This window comes from Urocitellus parryii, chromosome 13, assembly GCF_045843805.1.
Source record: "Urocitellus parryii isolate mUroPar1 chromosome 13, mUroPar1.hap1, whole genome shotgun sequence".
Lineage (NCBI taxonomy): Eukaryota > Metazoa > Chordata > Mammalia > Rodentia > Sciuridae > Urocitellus > Urocitellus parryii.
In genome coordinates this window covers 61,205,937-61,230,747 of record NC_135543.1, presented here as the reverse complement: position 1 = coordinate 61,230,747, position 24,811 = coordinate 61,205,937, and the positions used below count along the sequence as shown (strand labels likewise).

General features: G+C 37.8%; 1 long non-coding RNA gene and 1 pseudogene across 1 annotated transcript; both read left to right on the top strand.

Annotated features, from left to right (window-relative positions):
* The first annotated feature begins 4,854 nt into the window (after nucleotides 1–4,854).
* Nucleotides 4,855–19,592, top strand: LOC144250005 (uncharacterized). Its single transcript, XR_013342375.1, has 3 exons — nucleotides 4,855–5,018; nucleotides 18,203–18,555; nucleotides 18,959–19,592. It is a non-coding gene; the product is annotated as an uncharacterized LOC144250005 (long non-coding RNA).
* On the top strand, nucleotides 7,451–8,582 carry LOC113180689 (non-histone chromosomal protein HMG-14 pseudogene; annotated as a pseudogene).
* Nucleotides 19,593–24,811: the final 5,219 nt, after the last annotated feature.

Genomic DNA, 24,811 nt, shown 5'->3' with positions numbered 1-24,811 from the left:
AAAATTGTGCTCTATATGTGTAATACGAAATGAATTGCATCCTGCCATCATATAAGACAAATTAGAATAAATAAATAATTTAATTAAAAAAAACTTGCCTTCAAGTTTTAGTTTTAAGCCAGGTGTGGTGGTGCACACCAAAATCCCAGAGACTAGAGAGGCTGAGACAGGAGGATTTCAAGTTCAAGGACAGCCTCAGCAATTTGGCAACTTAGTGAGATCCTGTCTCAAAATACAAAATAAAAAAGAGCTGGGGATCTGGCTTAGTGGTAAAGTGCATCTTGGTTCAATCCCCAGTACCCAAACAAAAACAAAAACAAAAAAATAATTCCTAGTTTTAAAAAAAGAAGACAGAGACTGAGATTGTCCAAGATATCATCATTAATAAAGAAGGGAATTAGAATCCCAGATGTCTGACTTCAAAGGATCCACTCTTTCCAAGAGGCCATGCTGTCTCCTGCTTTGAATACCCTTCTCAGAAGTAGAGATTGTTATGATCTGTGTATGGATTGTCCTCCTGAACTCATGCAGGAGTTTAATCCCCAGTCATATGCTAACAGTATTAAGAGGGTGGAAACTTAATCTGAGTATGATGTTGAGAGGTGGGCCCTAACAAGAACAATTGAGAGGAGGAAAAGTTCACGTTGGCTCATGGTTTCAGAAGTTTCAGTGCATGGTTGGCTGGCTCCATTGTAGAAATATCATGGTGGAAGGGCATGGTGGAGAAAGACTGCTCAGCTCATGGAAGCTGGGGAGGAGAGGGGCTGGGTACCAGGGACAAGATCCAGTCACCAGGGTATGTCCTCAGTGTTCTACCTCCTCCATCCATGCCAACATGCCTAGACTTACCAAATTATTAATCCATCAAATGGATTAATCTACTGATGAGGTTACAACTCTAATGGTTGCCTAAAAGCCCCACCTCTGAACCTTGCTATATTAGAAATCATGCTTTCAACACATGAGCTTTGGAGGGACATTCCAGATCTGACATAATAGCCATGAATGCATCCTGGTGGCTTTCTGAGAAGACGGAAAGAGACCACACATAGCCATACACATTCCCAGTCTCTTGCCATGTGAATCTTCATACTTCCTCTGGGCTTTTGTAGCATGAAGGCCATCACCAGATAAGGCTTCTAGATTTTCACTTTCAGAGCCAAAATAAACCTCTATTCTCTATAAAGTAGACTGTATTGGGTATTTAATTATAGGAACAAAAAACATGGACTAATATGAAATGTTTAGGAGATTTATCTTGGATACTAAAATTCTAGAATTACTAGGATACTTTGAGAATTTTGTAAGAGGAATAATTATTTAAAAATTTGAAATCTAAATTATTAGGAATACTTATATTCTTTGTTCACTGGGTATGTATAGAAAATGAAAGACTACTCTAAGGCAGAAAAATTTCATGAAATGGAAGAGGTTTTAACTTTGTCTGGAGGAATCTAAAATTTAATGATTCATTTCTTGCTCTCAAGGAGCTAATAGTCTAACAAAAAAGGAATAATTGAATCAATGGACAATTTATACAGAATAAAGACAATTAGAATTTAATTTTTCCTTTAAACTACTACAACATGTAGTAGTGGAGACTGCTGTAATTAGGTATATTTGACTTCTAACAAGGTTCTTAATGATGGCTATGACTAAGTGAAATTGGAAATGAAGAACACAAGGTTTAGGGCCATGCCTAAGTACTAGAGGCAGCATCAACTCTGCCTATTTCAACTCTTACCTGATGACAATCCATTATCTACACAGTATCAATAATGAGAATGAGGCTAGAAAAAAATAAGCACATACTATTTTACTTTGTTAATGGTTTTCCATTGCACTTAAGACACAAATTACTTAAAATGGATTTAAAGGCCAACAGGATCAAGCCCCTGGATACATATCTGAACACCTCTCCCACTTCTCTCCCACAGTCACTACATTCCAGCCAAAATTGCCTTTTCCTATTTCTCAACACACCAAGTTTCTGCACAACACCAGGTCTTTAAATGTACATTTCCCTCTGGCTCCAATACTTCCTCTAGGTGGTCATATGACAAAGTCTTTCATTAGTATATGACAAAATGTTTATAAGAACTTTTAAATGGATAAAAAAGAAGGTAGTAAATAATTAAGTTGGTCATATATTAATTTAGCTGATACTTTTTGATCACATATTACTAAGCACTGGTAACATAAAGGTGAACATAAGACAAGTTACAGTCTTAACTTCTCTCTCCTTTCAGTAGAGAAAGGATAGTTGTCTTAGATGCTTACAAATATTTTTTCAGTATGGGGATAGAACGCAGGGGTGCTTTGCCAATGAGCTGCATCCCATCCCTTTTATTTATTTATTTATTTATTTATTTATTTATTTATTTATTTATTTATTGAGACAGGATCTCACTAAGTTGCTGGCCTCCAACTTGCAATCCTCTTGCTTCATCCTCTCAAGTCACTGGAATTACAGGTATGCACCAGTGTGCCCTGCAGATGCTTGCAGAAATTTTAAAATACACTACTTGAATGGAAACAGGATTGCTAAATCAAAAGTTAAATCAATATGTGAACAAATGAACAATAAAGCTTAAATTCAAAGATCCTTCCGAATTGTGAAAACTTAGCTCATCTTATTTCAAGATGCAATTATTCATATGTTTGAGGTAGTCTTTTCAAGGACACAAACGAAATTAGAGGGAATAGAATACTATAATAAACTCTTAGGTATAAATAGTATCTTAACTTGCCATCCATCTTCAATAATGATCTCTTACAAGGCAACCCAATTATCTCCCTGTGCCCCATAGATAATTTTGAAGAAAATCCCACCTGTATTTAGTATATATCTCTAAAAATAAAAACCTCACAATACTACTACTACTATATCTTAAAAAGTAAAAATAGTTCTTATTACAGACATCCAATCCATGTTCAAATTATTCCGATTGCTTAGTGATTTTTTATATTTGCTTTGTATAAAATTCAATTCAGAGGCCAACAAGAATCTACACGTTACATTAGGTCATAGGTCTCTTGAATTCCTTTAAATCTATACTTCTCTCCAATTCTTTTTTTTTTCTTTGCAATCTGTTATTGAAGAAACTTCAACTACAAAGACAGGATTAGATATGTAGCCAGAGAGCAGATTTTGTAAGGCTTTATAAGCCATCATAAGGACTGAGTTGTAAATGCAGTGGAAAATCTTTAGGAAAGTAAATCATTAAGATCTCAATTTTTTCTAGCCTTGTTTTCCTTGTGGCAGCTGTGTGGACATGTGGGTCAGAGTGGAAACAGGCTGAGTCATTGCTGTCTGCCCTTAAGCTTGTATCTCTCAGTTATGATCTCATGAGAAGATTTTTATTCTCAATGTAATCAATAAAAACATTGAAACTAGACATTGCCTGCTACACAGCCCTCTTTGGGACAAGGAGCGGCCTTCTTTTCAGTGTTCTAGATAATGAACACGAGTGAGCTTATAGCAGATTAATCTCAGCATGGCAGAAGTGCTTTCTTTATATCTTATGTATTCTCCATACCCCTGACATTCCTATGTATACATTTTCATCATTCATTGTCTATTTAGTCTCTGGCTTCCCTGCTAGATGTTAAGTCTCCACAAGAACAGGGCTTAGTCAATTTTGTTCATTGTGTATTTTTCAATTTCCAGTTCAGTGCCTGGCATGCAGTAGAGGCTCAACAAATATTCTTGAGCAAATAAGTGATAATATTGAAATACTGTGTATATATTTTTGATTTGTTAGTAACTACAAGCGTTTATTTTGTAGGCCACTTAACAGAGAAAAAAGGCAGTTCTCTATTATAATATGGTCTTATTAAATATAGATTATTATATCACATAAACACATTTTTTTTCTTCAGTGCACACTTCTTTAAAACTGATCTTCCTCTTTTTTCTAAGGGCATTTACAGTAAATTTGTAAAATTTGCTCCGAAGAGGAATACCTGGAAACATTAAGAATTGCTTCTATGTGAAAAGAAAAAGCAGTATTTTTCTAGAGTGAAATTTCAAATTCAAATCGTCCTTTGGGGGGTTTTTACATATGCTGCAAAATGTGTGTGTTTCTAGAAAACTCAATGCAAAGTTATGTGTTAACATTGATAAATGTCCTGGGATTAAATTTATCATGAAATAAATTTCTAGGATTGTGAAACATGAGGTTGTTCTGTCCTTCTAAAAATTGTTTTTAGAATGTCCTTCTAAAAATTGTTTGCTTTCTTGATCCCCCCTCGACAATCCACTTAATTGAAAAACATTTCAACATCGGTTTGTTTTTTTTTTTTACACTTAATGGTTTTAGCTAGTGCTTAATCCAGTCAACTGCTTTCTTAGACTTATAAACTGTGGTTATTATTTACAAACATAAGCTGTTTTGTATATCCTTTGAGAAAATGTGTGAAAGTGAGATAGAAATAGAAGCAACAAGCCTTTTTACCCTTCTCATTTTTAAAGACATAAATCCTAAGAACATTCATATCGTGCAGGAAGGGATTTGTTGGACACATAAAAAAATCAAATTTTCTACTGCCATGGAAGAGAAGCAGTGGATAACTGCGGCGGTACTGACTCAGTGTCCTATCTAAGGACGTGTTTGGGGCACGTCCCCTGGGCCCAGGGGTGCTTTCCCCCGCAGGGCGTCAGCGCCGGCCCCCAGCAGCGGGTGCCCGCGGTGGGGGGGGACCCAGCCGCAGTGGCCAGGATGCGGGGATGGACTCCGCGAGGGGTAACCGAAAACCACACTTCCCAGCGTGCCGCGCGCAGCCCTCGGCGCCCCGCCCCGCCGGCCGCGGCTCTTAAAGGCTGAGGCGAGAGGACGCCAGGCGCCGGCTGGGGCTCCGCGGGGCCGCGCAGGAGAGGCGTGCGTCCGCTGAGTGCTGGGGCGGGACTGGAGCACGCCTCCCGGGGCGGCCGGGAGGCGGCGAGGCTCCGGAGCCGGGTGTCGTGGCTGCAGCCTCGGCGGTATCGGGAAGACCGGAGTGGAGGAACGACGACTGAGGTAACCGACACGCGGCTTCCTTCACGCCCCTCTTCCTCCGTGCGATGCCGTCCGCTGACTCCGAGCGCTCCCCCCAACGCAGCCTGTAGTCGTCAGGCAGCTCGAAACTCGAGCCCTCAAGCAGCAACCCAAACTCCACAGCTGAGAGGGTTTGGGGCCCGGGCGGCGGGAACTCCCGCTTCTATTGCTTCCCGGTGCTGCTTCTGTCGCCCTCGTTGGCGGGAGGAACGGGATCCTGCTGCTCTCCTCTGGGGACCCCCAGCCTCTGGTTTGGTCAGCCTCGTAGAACAGAGGGCAGGCAGGTGCCTCGCGCGTCCAGGGCCGGGGCAGGCGCGGGGTTAGCGGCCTGCGGGGGTGGGCGAGAGGGGGCGGGTTCGGGGCCACGCCGCGCGGGGACTTGCAGTCCACCTGGGCAGTCCGGGACTCGCCGGCCACCCGGTGTTCGCCGCGCGACCCGGTGCGGGTCGTCACCACCGGTTGGCAATTTGCCTTCAGAAGGTGCGGGCTCCAGCGCTAGGGGTATCTTCTCCGTGGCGGTGGTGCAGACCCTATGGAAGAGCGCCTCCTGGTGTGACACCAGAAACTGCAGGCTGCTTCAAAGCACTCCCACGGATGACAGCTCTTTATCCCTCAGGTCTGGGTGTATAATTAGCTTGCTGGTTTCTTGAGGGAGAGCGACTTCTCCACCTAGTTTGTATTTACTAACCTGAGCCTCGTCCTTACTGGACTTGCACAGTCCTAGCGTCTCGGGTTTGGAAAGCTTTTTATATTGTTTCTTTTGTCAGTGTTTATTTCTGATTTTTATGGGAAAGACTTTGCAGTATTTCTTTTAAACTGTTTTGATTGCATTTCTTTAGGTTTGGGCTCTTCCCTTAAGCTAATATTACTTACAACTAACTTCAGGAAAATACTTTGGGGAAAAGTCCTTCGAACCAGGTTGATAAATATTTTATCTGTTGGATGCGCTTTTCCCCCTTTGCATTGTCTTTCTCCTATATAAGTTGATAATTGCTTGACTCTTGTGTTCATCATCTTTGCTCACTTCCTCCTTCTCCTCGGCATCCTGCTTCTGCCACAGGGTGGGTACACTTGGGTAAGCTGCTTTTATTGCTGGTGCCTGGAAAGTTGTTCGGAGTTAGTTTTGGCATTAGCTACTGCTTTTCTTCCTACTGCCTCCTGTCACCTTTAGTTTGTCAGTCAATCTGAATGACCCACTTAAAACTTGTTGTCACTTTATACATTACCTTTAAAATTCCAAATGATGTAAACTTAAATATAAAAAGAAATCTCAAGATGCAGTATTTAACTCTACACACTTATCATCATTTTCATTTTTTTGTGCAGTGCTTGGGATGGACCCTAGGGTCTGTGCTCTTCCCACTGAGCTACATCTCTAGCCCTAATTTTTACATTTAAGGCTACTAATTCTTTTTAGCATTTGATTAACATATTTATACTGGTTTTAAATATATTTTGTAATAATTGCGAATTCTGTAATAGAAAAATCAATTCACAGTCAGAAATTCAAATAAAACTTTTCGAGAGGAATGTGGGTGGCTAGGGTTTGGTCCCTAGCACTGAAAAAAAAAATGAGGGGTAGATAAATTTTGATCCACCACCCTTTTTAAAATTACATTTTATTTTTAGAGCAGTTATAAGTTCACAGCAAAATTGAGCAGAAATTATAATTTCCCATATGCCTACTGCCACCACAGAAACAACTTTTCCGTAAGTCAGAAGCCCTTATCAGTTGTAATATTTGTTACAATTGATGAACTTATATTGACATATTATTATCTTCTAAAGTCCATAGTTTACATTGGGTTCACTCTGGGTGTTAGAATTTCTGTGGGTTTTGACAAATGACTTTTGTGTTTTATCAAGAACTTTTGAGAGATGTAGAGAACAAAATGGGTATTGCCATTTAACAAAAGATAAAGGAGGGCCTGGGTTATAGCTTAGTGGTGGAGTGCTGGTGTGAGGCACTGGATCTGATCCTCAGCACCACATAAATAAATAAATAAATAAATAAAGGTATTGTGTCCATCTACAACTTAAAAAGAAAAAAAAGATTAAAGAAGGCTAGGGTTGTAGCTCAGTAGAGCAACCCAGAGGCCCTGCGTTAACCCCCGACAATGTAATTAAAAATAAATAAATAAAGTATTTTAATGTCTTAATTTCAAGTAGCTTCCATGTTTTAAAAATCAATTTTGATTTCTTATTTTGAATTTTCAACACAGAATCATTTATTTTTGTATATTAAGAAGTGTGTGTGGGGGGGTGCTGGGACTATAGCTCAGTGGCAGAGTGCTTGCCTGGCACAGGAGAGGCACTGGGTTCAATCCTCAGCACTACATATAAATAAGTAAAAAAATAAAGGTCTATTGACAATTAAAAAAATATTTTTAAAAAAGTCTGGAGAGCTCCGGCGGGAGCCACAGCAGCAGCAGCAGCTAGGCAGCGCAGCTTCGGAAGGCTTCCACACGCCGAGGCTCGCAGCACTCGCACGTGCCCCGCGCGCCGCCAGGATGCCCAAGAGGAAGGTCAGCTCGGCCGAAGGCGCGGCGCCCAAGAGGAGGTCGGCCCGCCTGTCGGCTAAGCCTGCTCCTGCCAAGGCGGACGCCAAGCCCCGGAAGGCGGCGGGCAAGGATAAATCATCAGACAAAAAAGTTCAAAAAGGGAAAAGGGGAGCAAAGGGAAAACAGACTGAAGTAGCTAACCAGGAAACTAAAGAAGATTTACCTGCAGAAAATGGAGAAACGAAAAACGAGGAGAGTCCAGCCTCTGATGAAGCAGAAGAGAAGGAAGCCAAGTCTGATTAATCATACACCATGTCTTTTCAGTGGTCCCGTCTCCCTTCTTGTACAATCCAGAGGAATATTTTTATCAACTATTTTGTAAATGCAAGTTTTTTAGTAGCTCTAGAAACATTTTTAAAAAGGAGGGAATCCCACCTCATCCCATTTTTTAAGTGTAAATGATTTTTTTTTAGAAGTGAAATCATTTGCTGGTTGTTTATTTTTGGGTACAACCAGAAAATAGTGGGATATTGAATTATGGGAGGCTTGGACTGTCTTTGGTGTCAGCTTAACATTCCATAGGTGGGGGGTTAGTTTTATATCCTACAATACAAAGCATATTAAATGGCAGTTTGGAGTCACAGTATTGCATTTAATGTCTTGAATATTTTAAATTACTTCTATTCCTGTGTTTTTTAGTAGAATTGTTTCCTAAAGAAGACCACTACTGGATCATTGCTGTCAGAATCGTATGTACTCTGTAACATCTTTGGTTGTGGAAGTCTAGTTTTCCTAATATTTTTAATGTGCTGTGAAAGATGAAAAATTTGAGTATGTTGTGTGTGACAAAGTTTTGAATTAGTGGGACCTAAGTAATAACATTCAAAGATACTGGTACTTGATATTCTATTAAGAAAAAATTGCCTCCAAATTAAAAGCTGGAAAGTCACTGGAATAACTGAAAAAGAATCACAGTATAAAGCTTTTTAGATTTCCGGTACGTGTGTTAAGAATTGTGTACAAAGTGAAATGTCTGTGTACTGATTCTCAATGCAGCCAATAAAATCTCAGACACGAAAAAAAAAAAAAAGTCTGGAGAGTGATATTGGTCAAATGATATTGTTAGGTTGTGTGCATGTATGAATATGTAACTACAAATCCCATCATTATGTACAACTAACTGTAATGCACCAATTAAAAATGTGTGTGTGTGGGGGGGTAGTAGCCAGGTATGTTATTGAGCATGACTATAATCCCAGCTACTCAGGAGGTTCAGGCAAAAGGATCACAAGTTGAAGGCAAACAGGGCAATTTAGTGAGATCTTCTCTCAAAATAAAATTTAAAAGTAGGGTTGAAGGTGTCTCTCAGAGCACTTGCCTAGAGTACAGGAATTCCTGGATTTGATCCCCATCAAACAAAAAATCCTAAAAAGATGAGGGAAAGGAAATGTTTCATGGAATAACAAAATGTCATTTTTCAGTGCTAAAACTCACTAGCACAATAATCTTTTTAAAAAATTAGGCCTTGTGGATATACAAAATGGTGAGATTCATGTGATATATTCTCTCTCTCTCTCTCTCTCTCTCTCTCACACACACACACACACACACACACACACACACACACATGAAATTTAGGTCAGATTTATTCCTTTATCCCTGTCCCTCCTCCTGCCCCTTTGAATCCTCTTTACTCCCCTTATCTTTTTTTCTATTTTGATGGATCATCCCCCTTTCTTATTTTGGATTAGCTTCTGCATATCAGATAAAACATTTGGGCTTTGACTTTCTGGGTCTTTTTTTTTTCTATTTAATATGGTGGTCTTCAGTTCCATCCATTTACTAACAAATTATGACTAATACTCTATTGTATATGTTTACCACATTTTTTTATCTGTTCATCTGTTGAAGGGACATTGTTTGGTTCCTTAGCTTGGCTATTGTGAGTTGTGTTGCTATAAACATTGCTGTGGGTGCATCCCTATAGTATGCTGATTTTAGGTCTTTTGGTCTAGCTGGGTCATGTGGTTCCATCTTAGTTTTTTGAGGAATCTCCATACTAGCATAATAATACTTTCTTGGGAAAAAATGTGTTTTATGTAAACCAGTGAAGCAAGAGGAAATCAAATATTTTAAATTTATTAACTTTTGTTTACTCATGTCAAGATATGTCTACAATAAAATATGATCCATTAGATTTTTTTTAAAGTCTATTTTCTCTATTCTGAGGGGCTTTACTGGAAATGTTGATACCACCGGTTACCAGTGTCGAGAGTTCTGCTTCCTCACATGTTGAAGTATAATGTTCCAGAAGCACATGAGGCAAGCATATAAAGCAGGATTTATTTAAAAAGGGGTAAAAAGCTCGAGCTTGCAATAAAGACTCTTGTGTGATTGCATTGGATTCGGCTTCTGCAGCTCTATTGGGGTCCCATGAATCTGGCATTACACTTTTATCCTGCTTGTGATGGGGGATGCAAGTGGGTGTGCGAAAAGGAAAAAGTGGAAAACGTGGGCCATTGGGAACAGGGGAAGAGTGATCCAGGTCATAAAGGCCTAGGGTGAATTGATTACCACCTCCCTATCTGCTTGGGAGCTGCTTCATTAATAGTTCTTTAGAATGGGCTGGGACACTGGGAACCTTAACATTTCAATTTCCCAGGTGTAGTTTCTGATTTCCCAGACTCAGATCGGACTCTATTTTCTTTATTAGACTCCATGTCAGACGCAATTTATCAGGTGATTATTTCACTGTTTGGGTTAAGGCTGTCATACCCCAATCATTTCTCACACATGCATTGTCTTACACATGAGCTTTTGGGGGCCGCCTCACATCCAAACCATAACAGATTGTGCCCAGGTTTTATCAATTTTGAGTAGACTACTATAAATTTTTATATACAAGTTTTTGTGCAAACCTAAATTTTCATTTAAGTTAATTGCCAAGAGTCTGATTTTTTAAAAAATGGATGTTCACCCTCTTATTCTAATATCATTTGTTGAAAGAATTCTTTACCCCATTGAATTGCTTTGGACTTTGTCAAAAATCAGTTAGCCATATTTCTTTAGGTCTATTTCAGAATTTTCCCTTCTGAGTAATTGATATATCTCTGTTTATCATTCTTATCTTGTCTTTTTTTAAAAAATAAGCTTTTTAAATTTTAAAATAGTCTGTTCCTCTATGCTAGGAAAGTGTTCTACAACTGAGCTACACCCCCAGCCCATATTTTAGAATGATTTTAGAATTAGAGAAAAATTGTGAAGCTAGCACAGAGAATTGCCATTTACCCCCTCAACTACTTTTCTCCTAGTATTAACATCTTACATTAGATGATACATTTATACCAATTAAGGAGCTAATACTAATGCATTTTTATTAACTAAAGGCCGCTTTTTAATTTATATATGACAGCTGAATGCATTACAATTCTTATTACACATAGAGCACAATTTTTCATATCTCTGCTTGTATACAAAGTATATTCAAAACAATTCATGTCTTCATACATGTACTTTGAATAATAATGACCATCACATTCCACCATCATTTCTAATCCCATTCCATCCCCTCCAACCTGTCTGCCCTATCTAAAGTTCTTCTATTCCTCCCCTGCTCCCTTTCCCTACCCCACTATGAATCATCCTCCTTATATCAGAGAAAACTTTTGGCATTTGGTTTTCTGGGATTGACTAACTTCATTTAGCATTATCTTCTCTATCTCCATCCACTTACCTGCAAATGCCATGATTTTATTCTCTTTTATTGCTGAGTAATATTCCATTGTGTATATGTATACCACATTTTTTTTAATCCATCCATCTATTGAAAGGCATCTGGGTTGGTTCTACAGTTTAGCTATTGTGAATTGTGCTGCTATAAACAGTGATGTGGCTGTGTCTCTGGAGTATGCTGCTTTTAAGTTAGTTGTCATTTCTCTTTGGATTCCTCTTGACTCTCAATAATCAGATTTTCCCTTGTTTTTCATCACCTTGTCAGATATTTTATAGAGTGCCTCTTAAGTGGGATTTGTCTGATTTTTTCTCATGATTAGATACCATAGAGATAAAATGCCATTCTCATCACATTATATTAAATCAAGACTACATATTGTCAGTGTGACATACTAATGTTAATGCTAACCTTAATCACTTGTCTGTGGTAGTGCTTGTCAAGTTTCTTCACTATAAAGTTAGTCTTTTTTTTTTTTTGCTTCTTTTCATACTGTATTCCTTAGAAGAATGTCATAATATGCAGACCACATCTCAAGGGTTAAGTATCTACATAATTTACTTGGAATCCTGCTTTTTCTCCCTGTGATGCTATGAATTAAACCCAGGTCCTCATTCATGTCAGGCCAGTGTTCTACTACTGAGCTACACCCTTGAGATTCTTTTTCATGGGAAATTTGTTCTTTCCTATTTATTTACTAATTCCATCATTTATTTATACCAGTATGGCATGGACTAAATTATATTTCTCTTATACTTTGGTAACCCAATACTATTATATTTATGTTGCTGAAGGCATATATGTTGTTTTAAAATCAGGTGTGATTTCTTACATTTTATTCTGTTTTAAAATTATTATTTATTTATTTATACCAGGGATTGAATCCTCCAGGGGTGCTTAACCACTGAAACACACCCTCAGCCCTTTTTAAAAATTTATTTATTTATTTATTTGTTGTAGTTGGACACAATACCTTTATTTATTTATTTATATGTAGTGCTGATGATAAAACCCAGGGCCTCGCACATGCGACGTTGTGAACCACAACCCTAGCCCCTATATTTTGTTTTGAGACAGGGTTTGCGTTGCTTAGAGCCTCACTTAAGTTGCTGGGGCTGGTTTTGAACTCTCTATTCTCCTTTCTTAGCCTCCTGAGATACTGGAATTATAGGCGTGCACCACCTTGCCCAGCTTAAAATTGTTTTATGTATTTTGGTTACTTTCTATTGTAAATTTTAGACTTAGCTCATCTATATCTAAGAAAAAAATTTTTGTGTGATTTTGGTTGTAATTGTTTTAAATCAGAACTTCAGTTTTCAGAAAATTAACGTTTATTATGTTTTCTAATAGGCTATGAACCTGTAGATGTCCATTTATTTAGTTTTCTCTGATTTGTTTTAACAATACTTTTCAACATACAGGTTCTATATGTCTTGTTAGATTTATACCTGTATGTTTTATTTTCTTGAACCACTGGAAATGGTGAATTTTTAAATTTCAGTTTTCAATTATGCAATTTAAGCATATAGAAATATAATAGTTTTGTATGTTTTCCTTGTATTTTATGATCTATCTAAATTTATTAGTTCTCTTGTGTTCCTTGGGAATGTTTTACATAGATAATTATGTCTTCAAAAAGGTACAATTTTAATTCTTTCCAATGTGTGCTTTTTTCTTCTTTTTATGCATTGTTGACTGGAGAGATCTTACATTTTTTATGTGGTATTTTTCTTCTTCAATATGTTGTTATCAGTGTGTTGTTATAGTGGTGTAGTTATGGTTTTTATGGGTTTAATATGCTGTGAATAGATGTTATTTATTTTTAATATTGAAGTAGCCATGCAGTCTTAGGATAAACTCTCTTTGATAAGATCTACTTGGTTATTGTGATAATTGTCTATATTCTGCTGAATTATATTTGCTAGTATTTTTAATACTTTGTTTATCTCTTTAGTAGAGGTAACATTATATAGTTTTTTGTATGCATAGGTTTCAAAGCTGCAAATGACATGATTTTATGGCTAAATAATACTTCATTATGTATATGTACCACATTTTCTTTGTCCACTCAACTGTTGATGGGCACCTTGGCTGGTTCCTTATCTTAGGTATTGAGAATAGTGCAGTTATCTCTTCAGTATGTTGACTTCATTTCCTTTAGGTGTATACTCAGATGTGGAATAGCTGGATTATATGATTAAATCTACTTTCCTTTTTTTTTTAACTTAAATAAATTTATGTTTAGTTATTTGGGAACCTCCATACTGTCCTTCATAATGGATCCACTCACTACATTTCCACCATTTTCTCCATGCCTTTGCTAGCATATTATTTTTTGTATTTTTGATAATAGCTCTTACAACTGGGGTGAGGGGATATCTCATTATGCTTTTTCCCCCCTTTATTTCATTGTAGTTTTGATTTTCGTTTTCCTGATGGCTAGTGAACATTTTTTCTTTATTTGTTGTCCATCTGTATTTTTTTTTATTGTTGATAGACCTTTATTTTATTATATGTGGTGCTGAGAATCGAACCCAGTGCCTCACACATACCAGGTAAGTGCACTACTGCTGAGCCACAGTCACAGCCACTCTATCTGTATTCTTTAGAGAATTGTCTGCTTAGATCATTTTCTATTTTTAATTGAATTATTTGGGTTTTTCTTGTTAAACATTTTTTATATTCCTTATATGTTCTGGTTTTCCTTTTTCTTTTTTTGGGGGGTGGGTGGTTGCTGGAGCTTGAACTTGGGAGCACTTGGCTACTAAACCACATCCCCAGTCCTATTTTATATTTTACTTAGAGACAGGGTCTCATTGAGTTGTTTAGCACCTTGCCTTTGCTGAGGCTGGCTTCAAATTCAAGATCCTCCTGTCTCATCCTCCTTAGCCGCTGGGATTACAGGCATGCACCACTGCTCCTGGCTCTATATTCTAGATATTAATATTAACCCTTCCTCAGATGAATAGTTACCAAATATCTTCACCCATTTTGTACGTAGTGTCTTCACTCTGTTGAGTGTTTTAGGTCTTATAGTTAGGTCTTTGATCAATTTTGAATTGACTTTTTTAAAGTTTTGTAGTCCTAGGAATTGAACCCATTGGTGTGTACCATTGAGCTGTGTCTCCTGCCAATAATAATAATAATTATTATTATTATTATTATTTAATTAATAATAAGACAGGATCTTGCTCAGTAGCCCAGGCAGACCTTGAACTTGAAGTCCTCTTGCCTCAGCCTCCTGAGTAGCTGGGAATAAAGTGTGTAGCATCATGCCCAACTTAAGTTCACTTTTGTACAAGGTGAGAGATAGGGGTCAAATTTTAGTCTTCTATGTATGGATATCCATTATTGAAGAGGCTGGCGTTTCTCCGGCACGTTTTTGTCACTTTTGTAAAGAAGCAGTTGGCTATAGGGGTGTGTGTGTGTGTGTGTGTGTGTGTGTGTGTGTGTGTGTGTGTTTTGGAATCTCTGTTCTGTTGGCCCCTGTGTCTAATTTTATGCTAATGTATTGTTTGGGTTATTATGGTTCTGTAGTATACCTCTTTCTAATCAGGTATTGTGATTCCTTCAGCTTTGTTCTTTTTGCTTAAGATTGTTTTGACTATTTAGGGTCTTTTTGCTTCCATATGAATTTTAGGATTATTTTTTCTGGTTGTATGAAGAATGTCATGGGTATTTAATGGGCATTGTGTAAAATATTAACTATTTTCCACCCCATGAACGTGGAAGGTCTTTCCATCTTTTTGTGTCTTTAATTTGTTTCATCAGTGTTTTGTGATTTTCATTGTAGAGATCTTTCACTTCTTTGGTTAAGTTTATTCACGTATGTATATGTGTGTGTATGTGTATCTTTATACAGAGACCCATATATATGTATATATAATATTTTATATGTAATAATTTAGATATATAAATAATAATTTATAAGATAAAATAACTTACATATAAATATAAAAATATAATATATATGCATATATACATATATGTATATACAAATATGTTAGCTATTATAAGTGGGATTGCTTTCATGATTTCTTTCTTAGCAAATTCATTTTGAAAAGCTACTGATTTTGTTTTCCTCTTTGTTGGAGATTTAAATCCAGAGCCTTGCACATGCTAGGCAAGCATTCTACCATTGAGCTATATTCCCAGCCAAACCTACAGATTTTTGTATGTTGATTTTTTTATCCTGCTACTTAACTGAACTGTTAGTTCTAATAATTTTTTGGTGAACTCTTTTTATATTTTTCTGGGATAGTTTGACTTCTTCCTCTACTATTGGATTACTTTTTGTTTCTTTACTTGGGTAATTGCTTTGTCTAAAACTTTCGGTACTATATTGAATAATAGTGGTGAGAGAGTGGACACCCTTGTTTTCATCTTGATCTTAAAGGAAATGTTTTCAGTGTTTCCCCATAAAGTATGATGTTGGCTATGGGTTTGCCATATACAGCTGCCTCTGTGCGTGTGTGCGTGCGTGCGTGCGTGCGTGTGTGTGTGTGTGTGTGTGTGTGAGAGAGAGAGAGAGAGAGAGAGAGACACACAGAGACAGAGACAGAGACAGACTGGGGACTTAACCCAGGGCCTCATAGATGCCACTCAAGCACTCTACCATTGATCTGCATTCATAGCCCACTATACAATCCTTCCATATCTAATTGTTCAGGTCTTTTAGCATGAAGGGATGTTGAATTTTATCAAATGCTTTCTTGGCTTCTATCAAGGTTTTTATTCTTCATTCTGTTGAAGTGGTGTATTATGTTTATTGATTTGCAATGTTGAACCATCCTTGTGTCTCAGGTATTATGATTTGTATTTTCAATGTTTCTCAAAGGATCATGTATTGAAGGCTTGGCTCCCAGTTGACAATGTTGTTGGGAAGTAATAGAAACTTTAATAGAAGAGGTGGGTCATTGAGGGCATGCCTTTGAAGGGTATATTTTGTCCCTGGATACTTCCTTTCTCTTTGCTTCATGCTAGGATGGAATGAACAGCCTTCTCTGCCACATACTTCCACTACCATGATATTCTTTGTTTCAGGTCCAAGACAAAGAGCCAGCCAAACTTGTACAGAAATCTTTGAAACTGTGAGCCAAAATAAATCTTTTCTCTTTAATTTGATTTTCTTAAGTGTTTTGTCAAAGTGATGGAAAGCTGACTAACTGGAATAAAACAAACTTGGTCATGGTAAATGGTATTTTTGATGTGCTGTTGAATTCTATTTGGTGGTGTTTTATTGAGTTTTTTCATCTGTGTTGCTCAGAAGTATTATTCTGTAATTGTTTGTTTTGTTTTTTGGTTATGTCCTTGTCTGATTTTGGTAATTGGGTAATGCTGTCCCTTAAATAATGAGTTTGGAAGAGTGTTCTCTCTGAATTCCATGGAATAGTTTGAGAAAAATTAGCGTTAGTTTTTCTTTACAGTCTTTGGTAATATTCATCAGCAAAGTCATCTGGTCCTGCATTGCTTTTCTTTGTTGGGAGACTTTTTGTGTGTGTGATGCTGGAGCTTGAACCCAGTGTCTCATATACACATCAATGTCAGGCAAGCAAGTGTTCTACCACTGAACTACACTCCTAGTCCCCAGACATAACAGTGTTTGTTTTGTAACAATACTATTGTTGGGTATATAAATCAAATAGTCATTATATCCTCTTTTAAAATTGATCCCCTGACCATTATGAAGTGACTTACCATTTATATTGAAGTATATTCTGTCAGTTATCAGATATCAATATAGCTATTCTGCCATTTGCTTCGGATATTACCTTTCCATTCTTTTAATCAGTATCTTTACTAGAAATTTGTTTCTTATAGGAAGCATATTTTTTAATCCATTTAGCCAGTCTGTATCTTTTGTGTATGTGTGTGTGGTATTGGAGACTGAACCCAAGTCTTAGTACATGCTACACTAATGCTTTATCACTGAGCTGCATCCCCAAGCTCTTAATTTTGAAGCAGAAATGTGAACTTTAAACACTTGTTATTAGTTGATGGCTATTAGAATATCTATGAATGCCTTTGTCAGATAAAATATTAGACCTAACACATGTTTTAGTTAGTTAGGGCCTTAGCTTTTCATCAATGCACCAAAATACACAGCATGAACAACTTAGAGGAGGAAGAGTTTATTTTGGCTCATAGCTTCAGAGATTCAGCCTGTGTTGGCAGACTCCATTCCTGTGGACCTGAGGTGAGGCAGAACATCATGACAGAAGGGCATGGCAGAGGAAAGCTGCTTATGGCATCCAGGAAGGAGAGAGAGAGAGAGAGAGAGAGCGCGAGCGCGCGCGAGAGCGAGAGAGCGAGAGCGAGCGGGAGCGCACACGCAGGGAGAGCCAGGGGAACAAGATATAATTCCCAAGAGCATGTCCTACTAATCTACTTCCTTCAGCCATGACACACCTGCCTAGTTAACCACCTGGTTTATCCATTCAAATTATGAATAGATCAAATTAATTAATCTACTGATTAGTTTATAGCTCCCATAATTGAATCATTTAATCTGAACATTCTGGCATTTTCACATGACCTTTTGGGGTGGATACCTTATATCCAAACCATAGCTTTACTTCACTGTAATAAAATACCCAAGATTCTCTCTCTCTCTCTCTCTCTCTCTCTCTCTCTCTCTCTCTCTCTCTCTCTCTCTCTCTCTTGTGGTGCTGGGGATTGAACCCAGGGATTTGTGCATGTGAGATAAGCACTCTACCAAATGAGCTATATTCCCAGCCCTTGAATTCTTTTATTAAATTTTTGTGTGTGTGTGGTGCTGAGATCAAACCCAGGGCCTCATGCCATTTAGCATAAAAACTTCAATGTTACTGTTTTAGTAATGATTGATATGGTTATTTTATATATAGTTTTAATTCTAGTTACTAATTTAAGGTTTTTTTCTTTTGGTTTGTCTTCCTCTTTTTTTCCAATCTCAGCAAACCATACAATGGCAATTGAGTAAATTTTGGAAAATGTTTGAAGTTTAGTGGCTGCATCTATTGTCTGTCTTCTTACCTTAAAAAAAAAAGATAAATGACACGTTTGAGAAGAGAGCTATATTAAAAGAGTGTTGCAAATGGCTTCAGAATCTATGAATGGGAAGCAAACTAAGAATCACTTCACTAAGGGGAAAAGGCAGCAGCACCAGCAAATGAAGAATAGATCTTTAATTAGTGATTGTGATGGAGAAGACTCCTTTATCTTTGAAGCAAATGAAGCTTGGAAAGATTTTCATGGTTCTCTCCTTCAATTTTATGAAAATGGAGAACTCTGTGACGTAACACTAAAGGTGAGACTGCCTTTGTTCTTTCTTTACTCAACCTTTTTGTTGCATTCTGAAAAATGAGGGTTTCTATAATTGTACAAGGCAGACTTTTGGTTCTATACTTACATGTTATGAGTAGAATGATTTTAATCTCAGCCATTTTTTAAAATTGAAGTAAAAAGGCCATAAGGGAGTGTAAATGAAGAAAGTTAGCATAAAGATGAAATTATTATTTTAATTTAACATTTATATTCATTAATTCTTAGTTAATTTACTTGCTGAGAGTTCTGGAACCTTAGAATAGCAAATAGTTATCGGTGAAATTAATATTTTCCAGATAAGCTTTTTTTTTTTTTAAAGTAGTGCTGGGGATTGAACCAGGGGTACTCCACCACTGAGCTACATCCCCAGTTCCTTTTATTTTCAGACAGGCTTGCCTTGAACTTGCTATCTTCCTACCTCAACCAACCAAGTCACTGGAATTACAGGCATGTGCCACTGTCCCTGGTTACCAGATAAACTTTTTTTTTAATATTTATTTTTTAGTTTTAAGAGGACACAATATCTTTATTTTACATTTTATGTGGTACTGACGATTGAACTCAGTGCCTCAAGCGTGCCAGGCAAGCACTCCACCACTGAGCCACAACTCCAGCCCCACCAGATGAACTTTTAATTTATGAATTTGAAGATCTTGATTTTTTTTTTACTTGATTAAAAGTCAGCTCTTTGGCCATCATTACTCTGTGTTCATGTATAATTGTATGAATGGTGTGATTCTGCATTGTGTACAACCAGAGGAATGAGAAGTTGTGCTCCATTTGTATACAATGTGTCAAAATGCATTCTGCTGTCATTTATAACTAATTGGAACAAATTATTTTTTAAAAAGTCAATTCTTGGTTGTTCACTGAGCTGTACTACACTGTATGTTCCTATTCTAATAATTTAACCTCTACTCTTAACATCTGCTAAGTGAAATTAACTCTTTCTGATAATGAAATAGAGTTTATTTAGACTTTGATGAAGAATCTTGAGTGACTTTTAAGTCTATGTTCTATAGGATCATGTTGTTTTGCTAAATAGTCTTAATAAAATTAGGAAAGTGATAAAGCATTATGTTTGGATTGTTTCCTGTTACACATGTCATAATTTTGTTTTTTCTTTTCAGTGCTGGGAAATCTTACCCAGGGCCTCATGCATGATAGGCAATTGCTTTACTAGTCAGCTATACCCTTAGACCCCCTTCATTACACATTTAAAGTACTTAATTATTCTTATCGCTGTCTGATATTAATTTTTGCTTGATGATTCATGTATATCCAAGTAGCATTTTCTATGTGAGATTTACCACTTTGAGATCTTTTAGATTTTGCTTTCTGCTCCTGATCACACAAGTTGTTAGAACTCAGAGTGTTATAGTAATTAGTTGACTATAATTTGAATCAGATCAAATTTCAGCAAAAATCCATAAACTGAGAATACAAGCTTTGAGTTTCAGGCTCAGAATATGAAGGAATGTAATGTTACACTGTGGATATAACTGATCTATAGTCTTTTTTCCTTAGGTTCTCAGTGTCCCTAAATATTTCTAGGTTCAAAGATAAAGAGAAGAAAAAAATTAGATAATTCTACTAGTTCTACATAAAATTTAATTATATATATATTTTAATGGAGGAAAATTCAAACTTTTTATGTTTTATTTTTTTTAGCTGTCAATGGACCTTTATTTTATTTATTTACATGCTGTGCTGAGAATTGAACCCAGTGCCTCATAACATGCTGGGGAAGCGCTTTATTACCCAGCCATAAGCCCAGCCCCATTTAAGCTTTTTGATCCACATGATACATTATGTTTATTCTCATGTCATTTTTCTGATTTTTCAACTCTAATGTGAAATTCAGTAACCTACACTGGCTTTGGCAAAAATAAAAGAATCAAAATAGATTATTTGAATATAATCAGTTATTCAACATATCCGTGATTGCATGGAAACACTTAAATAAAATATTGATTTTTTAAAAATATCTTTAAATTGGGCTTTAGAATAATCTTTTTCTGGTTGTGGGATTGAATTCAGGAGGGCTCTACCATTGAGCTACGTTCCCACCCCTTTTTATTTATTTTGAGACAGTCTCACTAAGTTGCCAAGGCTGGTCCTGAATTTGAGATTCTTCTGCCTCAGCCTCTTGAATTATTGGTGTACAGGTATACACCACTTCAGCCAGCTTGGTTTTAGAATAGTCTTACAAATTACTGTACATAAACTTTCAAGTGAAAAATAAGGAATAGCAGTTTAGGAGACAGTTGGGTAGTAGTGTCAGTGATAGGCTAACATGTATACTTCAGGAGAATCTAGTGGAAGACTTGAGTATACTGTATTTGAAGTAGTGACAGAAGTTATTTAGAAATGAGAAATGTTTCACTAGAGAGTGACCATCATTTTTATATCCACAGCTGCAAAATTAGAAGTATGATTAGATTTCTGTGAGAAATAAATGAATTAATGTATGTAGAGTATTTACAACAGTTCTTAGCATACATTTAATAATATCAGTTATTATTATGATCATTTTATATATATAATTAATTATTTCGAGAGTATTAAGTAATTCTGCTGTTGCTCAGTCTGTTCCTATTCATTAGAAAAAAAGAATTACAGTTTAATTATTCAACAGGTCTGTTGTTTAACTTTTTTCTTAATTCTAATGTAAATTATACTGTATTTTCCTTGAGGGAATTAAGCTTGTAACTGACCAGGTAAGAATAAGTACTCTGAAATTCAGAGTGCAGGGAAACAAAATAAAATGGATGAAATTATTAACTCATAACTCCTGACCCAAAAGCAGGAGTCCTTAATCCATAGGTCACAAAATATGACTCACACCCTAAAATGTAGGTAGGGAAAGAGCTGGGTAGGCAGATAGGAGACTTGCACTCACCAAGGTCAAGTTTCTCCTAACAGAAAGACGACAGTGGAACAGAATGCAAAGACCACAGATGCAAGGCTGAGCTTCAAACAAAGGGTGAGACATCTGTTAAAAAGGGATAAACTTCAACACAGTGACCTTAACATGAGGGGAAGAAATGGCACATGAAGTGCACATTGTCCCTGAGTGCCTTACCAAGAGTGGGCTGGAGGCTTATTTTCTTAACCCTTAGATCCTTATAAAACCTGAGACAATTGCCACTCATTGGCAACCCTCCCTTGGGACCCCACCCATGCAGGAGTTCTGCTTTCTTTATATTGTTTTTGTATAATCTGACACTTTGCTCTCACACTTTCACTATTTGTGTCTGTGAAATTCCTTCAATGGATGAACAAGGCAAAGAACGCAGTCAATTCCATGGTGTGTGTCACAAAATCACTGAAGACTGATTATGTCAGGAAACTAGATTGATAGGGGAAATGATATTACCTACTGCCCAGCTCCACATCCTGTCTGTCCCCAGAATGGGGCTGCAGTTGAACCCTTATGAGATCATTCAGACCTCACTAAGAAGAATGCATTCTCCATTTTGAAAATATGAAGACAGCACTCAATATTCTTTACAGCTGCCGAAACTAATTCTGACCTCCATGCAGGAATTTCCTTTTTCTAGGACAACACCCTCTCCTCAGGACCCTTCTCATACATTCTAGGCAGGAGACTCAATCCTACTTAAGACATAGAAAAGCCAGAGATCAGAAGTGCAACTCATGGATAAGTGGACAGGACCTCATGAATTTCTCCTAAGCACGCACTCACACATTTCTAACCCTCCTTCACCACATCTGAAGAGGAAGGACACCACCAGAAGATGATTGTCCTGCTCATCCTGGGAATCCACAGTCCCTGGTTAGCTGACAACCCCTCTACAAATCTCACATGTCTGTTCAGGAGACAAGCCCCAGATGGAACATACCAAGCTTTCATGTGTTCAATTACTGTTCCTCTTGACCTTCTCTATCCCTCCCTCAATCCAGGTCAGATTCCTTTCCACCTGGTTACAGATTGGGCTCTCAGTTTCTGATCTCCATCATCAGGTAGATGGCTGGGACTTCAGAGAGCTCCCTCTGCTGGACACTGACTAACTTGGCAAATTCAGGCAGCCATTCAAAGTACCTGGCAGCAGTCTCCTAACTGGCTCAGATCAGCGGGGAATGCTGCCATGCTCAACCGAAAATGCCTCCTTCCCCCTTCTAACCAGGAGAGTCCTTAGATGTTAAAAATCAAGGCTGAGAAGAGAAAATATGTCTCTTCTAGAAAGAGAAGGATTCGACACCACTCCAGACAAAGGCAATGGAGTAGGTAATGGAGCCAGATGGCTACTGGCAGGAGAAGCTGAATGGGTGAGAGATCCACCTCATGTATTGGTGCCCTACATGACTTTTGTGGGACTCTCCACCGAGTAGATTGGGCTCCCTAAAGATGTGGAATGCAACCATCACCCCAAAGGAGACCGTGTGCCTTGGCCTATAGATGCATTCTTGCAAAATAAAGCATCCCCTTTTCTGGCCTATTCAAAATATTTCTTGAGTTGAAGGGATGCTGGCCCCTGATCTCTTGCCCCCACTGTAAGTGTAAAGGGAAGACTCACACTTGCTGTACGAGCTGCCACCTGTCACCCACTTCCTTGATCTTGAAGGGTCTGAATCATCTGTCACATCCACTAGGGGCCCCACTGCCCACACTTTGCCCTTTCTGAGGTGGCCTCTTCTTTTCAATCCTTTGTGCAGTTTGTGAGTCTTGGGCCAATCACCATCACAAACATCTTAAAAGAGAGTGCAGGCCTGGCATCAGAACACCTGGGCCAGGAAGAACAAGAAAAGAAAACTCACTGTTTTTTGAACCTAGGGAAAAATGAATTCAAGGGTGTAACATATCCTTGAGGCATTGGTGTCATTCTGCTTTGACAGAGGAAGAGCGCCCCCTGAGTACATCTTCCCACTTTCTGGAATTGGGATGGTAGTAGAGTGTTTTCTGTGTGAACAAAAAACTTAATCACAGCAGAATACACTACGATGGTTATTCTGCACCTATTTTATAAATTTCATGGAAAAAATTAAACGGTCATAACTACCACCCAAAGTGGGGGTGGGGGAATGTAGTATCCAGGAGCAGCTCTTGGTTGGCTCATCACCTCTAGGATTCCAGCTCTCCTTTAGCTTGATTTGGATCACTTCACATTTCTACCAGGACACTTAATTTACTGAGAGCCATGTTGCCTGCCTCAGAAAGCTGACACCTGTGAAGACTTGTGTTGGAGTTTCTTTAAGGGCTTCCTCCGATGTCATCAAACAAATATCTTGTGGCATTTTTTCTATATTAAAGGGTAGGCTAATTGACAAGTCCCCTCTCTCCCCACCCCCCCCAAACAAGCAAACAGTGGTTTTATGTGAAATGAGATACCTCTCGGTTTTTGAGAGCTGTTCCATTCCCTTAATGACTGGTTGTCTCAGTTGTTGGGGTTAGTATCAAGACTTCCTGGAAATCTTTATCATTTTCCCCATATTTTTACGGATGCAATATGGCTCAGTTCCCCTACCCCTATCGCTTGGTCCCTTTTCTCTACTCATCTTTCCCACAGTCCTTTTCCTTTTTGTTCTTTATTTTTTGCATATCAGAGAAAACGTACATCCAATATTTGTGCATCTAAGTTCTTTGGGGATGTTGATGTGTAGGTTTTTTTCCTTGATGTGTCCTTATCTGGTCTGGGTATGTGTGCAATGTTGGCTTTATAAATGTGGAATGTGTTCCATCCCTTTGTATTTCATGGAGTAATTTGAGGAGTTTTGGCATCACTTCTTCTTCAAAGATTTTTGGTAGACCTCAGCTGGGAGTCCATCCAGCCCTGAGTTTTTCTTTGTTAGAGACAGTAATGAAGAGCCTTCCATCTCATTACAAGTCATTAGTATGTTTGGGTTTTCTTTTGCTCTGGATTCAGTTTTGGGAGATCCTATTTATCTAGAAATGTATTCATTTCTTCTAGGTTTTCCAATGTATTGGAGTACAAGTTTTCAAAATAGTCTCTAATGATCCGCTGGATTTCTGTGCTATCTATGATGATTTCACCTTTTTAATCTCTAATTTTATAAACTTGGCTTTTCTCTGCTTTTTTCTTGGTTATTTTAGCATGGGGGCTTTTCAATCTTGTTTACCTTTTTAAAGGAACAACTATTTCATTGGTCCTTAGTGTTGTTATGTTGGTTGTCAAGTTCATTAATGTTGGCTCCGATTTTATTTCCTTCCTTCCTTCAGTGTTTGCTCCTCCACCATAGCCTGGCTTTTACACCAT